The 7,179-nt window shown below is 41.8% G+C and overlaps 1 non-coding gene across 1 annotated transcript; it reads right to left on the reverse strand.

Annotated features, from left to right (window-relative positions):
* Window positions 1–248: 248 nt before the first annotated feature.
* On the reverse strand, window positions 249–356 carry LOC112745440 (small nucleolar RNA R71). The gene has a single exon (XR_003173369.1). It is a non-coding gene; the product is annotated as a small nucleolar RNA R71 (small nucleolar RNA).
* Between the last annotated feature and the right edge of the window lie 6,823 nt (window positions 357–7,179).

Genomic DNA, 7,179 nt, shown 5'->3' on the forward strand with positions numbered 1-7,179 from the left:
AGAACTGCAAGTTTCATGGACTTCCATCTGAAGATCCTTTTCAGTTCTTAACTGAATTCTTGCAGATATGTGATACTGTTAAGACTAATGGAGTAGATCCTGAAGTCTACAGGCTCATGCTTTTCCCTTTTGCTGTAAGAGACAGAGCTAGATTATGGTTGGATTCTCAACCCAAAGACAGTCTGAACTCTTGGGATAAGCTGGTCACGGCTTTCTTAGCCAAGTACTTTCCTCCTCAAAAGCTGAGCAAGCTTAGAGCTGATGTTCAAACCTTCAGACAGAAAGAAGGTGAATCCCTCTATGAAGCTTGGGAAAGATACAAACAGTTGACCAAAAAGTGTCCTTCTGACATGCTTTCAGAATGGAGCATCCTGGATATATTCTATGATGGTTTATCTGAGCTATCAAAGATGTCACTGGACACTTCTGCAGGTGGATCCATTCACCTAAAGAAAATGCCTGCAGAAGCTCAAGAACTCATTGACATGATTGCTAACAACCAGTTCATGTACACTTCTGAAAGGAATCCTGTGAGCAATGGGACGCCTATGAAGAAGGGAGTTCTTGAAGTTGATACTCTGAATGCCATATTGGCTCAGAACAAAATATTGACTCAGCAAGTCAATATGATTTCTCAGAGTCTGAATGGAATGCAAGCTGCATCCAACAGTACTCAAGAGGCTTCTTATGAAGAAGAAGCTTATGATCCTGAGAACCCTGCAATAGCAGAGGTGAATTACTTAGGTGAACCTTATGGAAACACCTATAACTCATCATGGAGAAATCATCCAAATTTCTCATGGAAGGATCAAAAGCCTCAACAAGGCTTTAATAATGGTGGATGAAATAGGTTTAGCAATAGCAAGCCTTTTCCATCATCTACTCAGCAACAGACAGAGAATTCTGAGCAGAATCCATCTAGCTTAGCAAACTTAGTCTCTGATCTATCTAAGGCCACTGTAAGTTTCATGAATGAAACAAGGTCTTCCATTAGAAATTTGGAAGCACAAGTGGGCCAGCTGAGTAAAAGGATCACTGAAATCCCTCCTAGTACTCTCCCAAGCAATACAGAAGAGAATCCAAAAGGAGAGTGCAAGGCCATTGACATAAGCACCATGGCCGAACCTGTAAGGGAAGGAGAGGACGTGAATCCCAAGGAGGAAGACCTCCTGGGACGTCCAGTGACCAATAAGGAGCTTCCCTCTGAGGAACCAAAGGACTCTGAGGCTCATCTAGAGACCATAGAGATTCCATTGAACCTCCTTATGCCCTTCATGAGCTCTGATGAGTATTCCTCTTCTGAAGAGAATGAGGATATTACTGAAGAGCAAACTGCCAAGTTTCTTCGTGTAATCATGAAGCTGAATGCCAAATTATTTGGTATTGATAACTGGGAAGTTGAACCTCCCTTGTTCATCAATGAACTAAGTGATCTGGATCAACTGACATTACCTCAGAAGAAACAGGATCCTGGAAAGTTCATAATATCTTTAAGGCTCTGTGTGACCTTGGTTCAGGAATAAACCTCATGCCCCTCGCTGTAATAGAGAAACTGGGAATCTATGGGGTGCAAGCTGCTAAAATCTCATTAGAGATGGCAGACAATTCAAGAAAACAGGCTTATAGACAAGTAGAGGACGTGTTAGTAAAGGTTGAGGGCCTTTACATCCCTGCTGATTTCATAGTCCTGGATACTGGAAAGGAAGAGGATGAATCCATTATCCTAGGAAGACCTTTCCTGGCCACAGCAAGAGCTGTGATTGATGTTGACAGAGGAGAATTAGTCCTCCAAATGAATGAGGACTCCCTTGTGTTTAAAACTCAAGGATCTCTCTTTGCAACCATGGAGAGGAAGCATGAAAAGCTTCTCTCAAAGCAGAGTCAACCAAAGCCCCCACAGTCAAACTCTAAGTTTGGTATTGGGAGGCCACAACCAAATTCTAAGTTTGGTGTTGAACTCTCATATCCAAACTCTAAGTTTGGTGTTGGAGAGTCTCAACAAAGCTCTGCACACCTGTGAGGCTCCATGAGAGCCCACTGTCAAGCTATTGACATTAAAGAAGCGCTTGTTGGGAGGCAACCCAATGTTTATTTATCTAACTCTATTATTCTTGTTTTTCATGTTTTCTTAGGTTCATGATCATGTGGAGTCACAAAATAAATATAAAAATTGAAAACGGAGTCAAAAACAGCAGAAGAAAAATCACACCCTGGAGGAGCATCTGCCTGGCGTTTAACGCCAGAACAGAGCATGGTTCTGGCGCTGAACGCCCAAAATGGGCAGCATTCTGGCGCTGAACGCCCAGAACAAGCATGGTTCTGGCGTTCAACACCAGAAATGGCAACAAATGGACATTGAACGCGCAAAATGGGCACCAACCTGGCGCTGAACGCCCAGAGTTGTGTGCAAGGGCATTTTACATGCCTAAATTGGTACAGGGATGTAAATGCCTTGACACCTCAGGATCTGTGGATCCCACAGGATCATCTCAGGATCTGTGGACCCCACAGGATCATCTCAGGATCTGTGGACCCCACAGGATCCCTACCTACCTCATCATCTCTCTTTCCATTCATGATCATCCCTTCTGTTTTCCATTTACCACTCACATCCATACACCCACTACCTTCAAAATTCAACATCTCTCTCCCACCCAATCCCACCCATATGGCCGAATACACACATCCATCCATCTCCTCCATATCTTCTTCTTCTTCTTCTTCTTCTATTCTTTCTTCTTTTGCTCGAGGGCGAGCAACATTCTAAGTTTGGTGTGGTAAAAGCATAGCTTTTTTGTTTTTTTTCCATAACCATTGATGGCACCTAAGGCCAGAGAAACCTCTAGAAAGAGGAAAGGGAAGACAAAAGCTTCCATCAAGGGTCTATAGCTCAGTGGTAGAACATTTGACTGCAAATCAAGAGATCCCTGAGATACCTCAGGAGATACATTTTCTTCCACACAATTATTAGAAGCAACTAAGGGTGGAACATCAAGAGCACTCCATCATCCTTCATGAAATCAGAGAAGATCTAAAAGCAATGAAGGAGGAGCAACAAAGGCAAGGAAGAGACATAGAAGAGCTCAAGGACATCATTGGTTCCTTAAGAAGGAAACGCCACCATCACTAAGGTGGATTCATTCCTTGTTCTTATTTCTTCTGTTTTTCGTTTTCTATGTTATGTGCTTATCTGTGTTTGTGTCTTCATTACATGATCATTAGTAGTTAGTAACTTTGTCTTAAAAGTTATGAATGTCCTATGAATCCATCACCTCTCTTAAATAAAAAATGTTTTAATTCAAAAGAACAAGAAGTACATGAGTTTCGAATTTATCCTTGAACTTAGTTTGATTATATTGATGTGGTGACAATGCTTCCGGTTTTCTGAATGAATGCTTGAACAGTGCATATGTCTTTTGAAGTTGTTGTTTAAGAATGTTAAATATGTTGGCTCTTGAAAGAATGATGACTAGGAGACATGTTATTTGATAATCTGAAAAATCATAAAAATGATTCTTGAAGCAAGAAAAAGCAGCAAAGAACAAAGCTTGCAGAAAAAAATATAGGTGAAAAAAAATATATAAAAAAAAAAGCAAGCAGAAAAAGCCAAAAGCTCTTAAAACCAAGAGGCAAGAGCAAAAAGCCAGTAACCCTTAAAACCAAAAGGCAAGGGTAAATAAAAAGGATCCCAAGGCTTTGAGCATCAGTGGATAGGAGGGCCTAAAGGAATAAAATCCTGGTCTAAGCGGCTAAACCAAGCTGTCCCTAACCATGTGCTTGTGGCGTGTAGGTGTCAAGTGAAAACTTGAGACTGAGCGGTTAAAGTCAAGGTCCAAAGCAAAAAAAGAGTGTGCTTAAGAACCCTGGACACCTATAATTGGGGACTTTAGCAAAGCTGAGTCACAATCTGAAAAGGTTCACCCAATTATGTGTCTGTGGCATTTATGTATCCGGTGGTAATACTGGAAAACAAAGTGCTTAGGGCCACGGCCAAGACTCATAAAATAGCTGTGTTCAAGAATCATCATACTGAACTAGGAGAATCAATAACACTATCTGAACTCTGAGTTCCTATAGATGCCAATCATTCTGAACCTCAATGGATAAAGTGAGATGCCAAAACTATTCAAGAGGTAAAAAGCTATAAGTCCCGCTCATATGATTGAAGCTATGTTTCATTGATAGTTTGGAATTTATAGTATATTCTATTCTTTTTATCCTATTTTGATTTTTAGTTGCTTGGGGACAAGCAACAATTTAAGTTTGGTGTTGTGATGAGCGGATAATTTATACGCTTTTTGGCATTGTTTTTAGTATATTTTTAGTAGAATCTAGTTACTTTTAGGGATGTTTTTAATAGATTTTATGTTAAATTCACATTTCTGGACTTTACTATGAGTTTGTGTGTTTTTTCTGTGATTTCAGGTATTTTCTGGCTGAAATTGAGGGACTTGAGCAAAAATCAGATTCAGAGGTTGAAGAAGGACTGCTGATGCTGTTGGATTCTGACCTCCCTGCACTCAAAGTGGATTTTCTGGAGCTACATAACTCAACATGGCGCACTTCCAATTGCGTTGGAAAGTAGACATCTAGGGCTTTCCAGCAATATATAATATTCCATACTTTGGCCAAGAATAGACGACGTAAACTGGCGTTCAACGCCAGCTTTCTACCCAAATCTGGCGTCCAGCGCCAGAAAAGGAGCCAAAACCAGAGTTGAACGCCCAAACTGGCACAAAAGCTGGCGTTCAACTCCAAGGAGGACCTCTACACGTGTAACAATCAAAGCCCAGCCCAAGCACACACCAAGTGGGCCCCGGAAGTAGATGATATGGAGTACTTACTGTCCGTTCTAGGATTCTCTTTAATTCTCTGTTAGAGACTTCAGCTTGCCCATTAGTTTGTGGATGATATGGAGTAGCCACCTTATGGCGAATTCCATACCGAACCATGGCAGAGTAAAGCTGTTTATTGTAGAAGTGAGTGCCCCCATCACTGATTAGTACTCTAGGGACACCAAACCTGCTAAAGATATGTTTCTGGAGGAACTTCAGCACTGTTTTAGTATCATTGGTGGGTGTGGCAATGGCCTCAACCCATTTTGATACATAGTCAACTGCCACCAGAATATAAGTGTTTGAGTATGATGGTGGAAAAGGTCCCATGAAGTCAATTCCCCATACATCAAACAACTCAATTTCCAGGATTCCTTGTTGAGGCATGGCGTAACCATGAGGCAGATTACCAGCTCTTTGGCAACTGTCACAGTTACGTACAAACTCTCGGGAATCTTTATAGAGTGTGGGCCAATAGAAGCCACATTGGAGGACCTTGGTGGCTATTCGCTCACCTCCGAAATGGCCTCCATATTGAGATCCATGGCAATGCCACAGGATCCTCTGTGCTTCTTCTCTAGGCACACACCTACGGATTATTCCGTCTGCACATCTCTTAAAGAGATAGGGTTCATCCCACAAGTAGTACTTTGCATCAGTAATTAATTTCTTCTTTTGTATCTTGTTGTACTCCTTGGGAATGAACCTTGCAGCTTTATAGTTTGCAATATCGGCAAACCATGGTGTTTCCTGAATGGCAAATAAATGCTCATCCGGAAAAGTCTCAGAGATCTCAAGAGAGGGGAGGGGCGTCCCTTCCACTGGCTCTATCCGGGACAGATGATCAGCCACTTGGTTCTCTGTCCCTTTTCTGTCTCTTATTTCTATATCAAACTCTTGCAGAAGCACACCCATCTGATGAGCCTGGGTTTTGAATCCTGCTTTGTGAGTAGATATTTAAGAGCAGCATGATCAGTATACACAATCACTTTTGATCCTACTAAGTATGATCTGAACTTGTCAATGGCGTAAACCACTGGAAGTAATTCTTTTTCTGTGGTTGTGTAATTTTTCTGGGCATCATTTAGAACGCGACTAGCGTAATAAATGACGTGCAAAAGCTTGTCATGCCTTTGTCCCAACACTGCACCAATGGCGTGATCACTGGCATCACACATTAGCTCAAATGGTAATGTCCAGTCTGGTGCAGAAATAACTGGTGCTGTGACCAGCTTAGCTTTCAGTGTTTCAAACGCCTGCAGGCACTCTGTGTCAAACATAAATGGCGTGTCAGCAGCTAGCAGATTGCTTAGAGGTTTTGCGATTTTTGAAAAATCCTTTATAAACCTCCTATAGAATCCTGCATGCCCCAGAAAACTTCTGATTGCCTTAACATTGGCAGGTGGTGGTAATTTTTCAATTACCTCTATTTTTTCTTGATCCACCTCTATTCCCTTATTTGAGATTTTATGCCCAAGAACAATCCCTTCAATCACCATAAAGTGACATTTTTCCCAGTTTAAAACTAGGTTGGTCTCTTGGCATCTTTTCAGAACAAGTTTCAGGTGATCAAGACAGGAGCTGAATGAGTCTCCATATACTGAGAAGTCATCCATGAAGACTTCCAGAAATTTTTCCACCATATCAAAGAAAATAGAGAGCATGCATCTCTGGAAGGTTGCCGGCGCATTACACAGCCCAAATGGCATCCTTCTATAAGCAAACACTCCAGATGGACATGTGAATGTTGTTTTCTCTTGATCCTGGGGATCTACTGCAATCTGGTTATAGCCTGAGTAGCCATCCAGAAAGCAGTAATAATCATGACCTGCCAGTCTTTCGAGCATCTGGTCTATGAATGGTAAAGGAAAATGATCCTTTCTAGTGGCTGTATTGAGCCTTCTGTAGTCAATACACATGCGCCACCCTGTAACTGTTCTTGTAGGAACCAGTTCATTTTTTTCATTATGAATCACTGTCATGCCTCCCTTTTTTGGGACGACTTGGACAGGGCTCACCCAGGGGATATCTGAAATAGGATAAATAATCCCAGCCTCTAGTAGTTTGGTGACCTCTTTCTGCACCACTTCCTTCATGGCTGGATTTAGCCTCCTCTGTGGTTGAACCACTGGTTTAGCATTATCCTCCAATAAGATTTTGTGCATGCATCTAGCTGGGCTTATGCCCTTAAGGTCACCTATGGACCACCCAAGAGCTGTCTTGTGTGTCCTTAGCACTTGAATAACTGCTTCCTCTTCCTGTGAATTTAAGGCAGAGCTTATGATCACTGGAAAAGTGTCACCTTCTCCCAGAAATGCATATTTCAAGGATGGTGGTAATGGCT

The sequence above is a fragment of the Arachis hypogaea genome, chromosome 14, assembly GCF_003086295.3.
Source record: "Arachis hypogaea cultivar Tifrunner chromosome 14, arahy.Tifrunner.gnm2.J5K5, whole genome shotgun sequence".
Taxonomy (NCBI): Eukaryota; Viridiplantae; Streptophyta; class Magnoliopsida; order Fabales; family Fabaceae; genus Arachis; species Arachis hypogaea.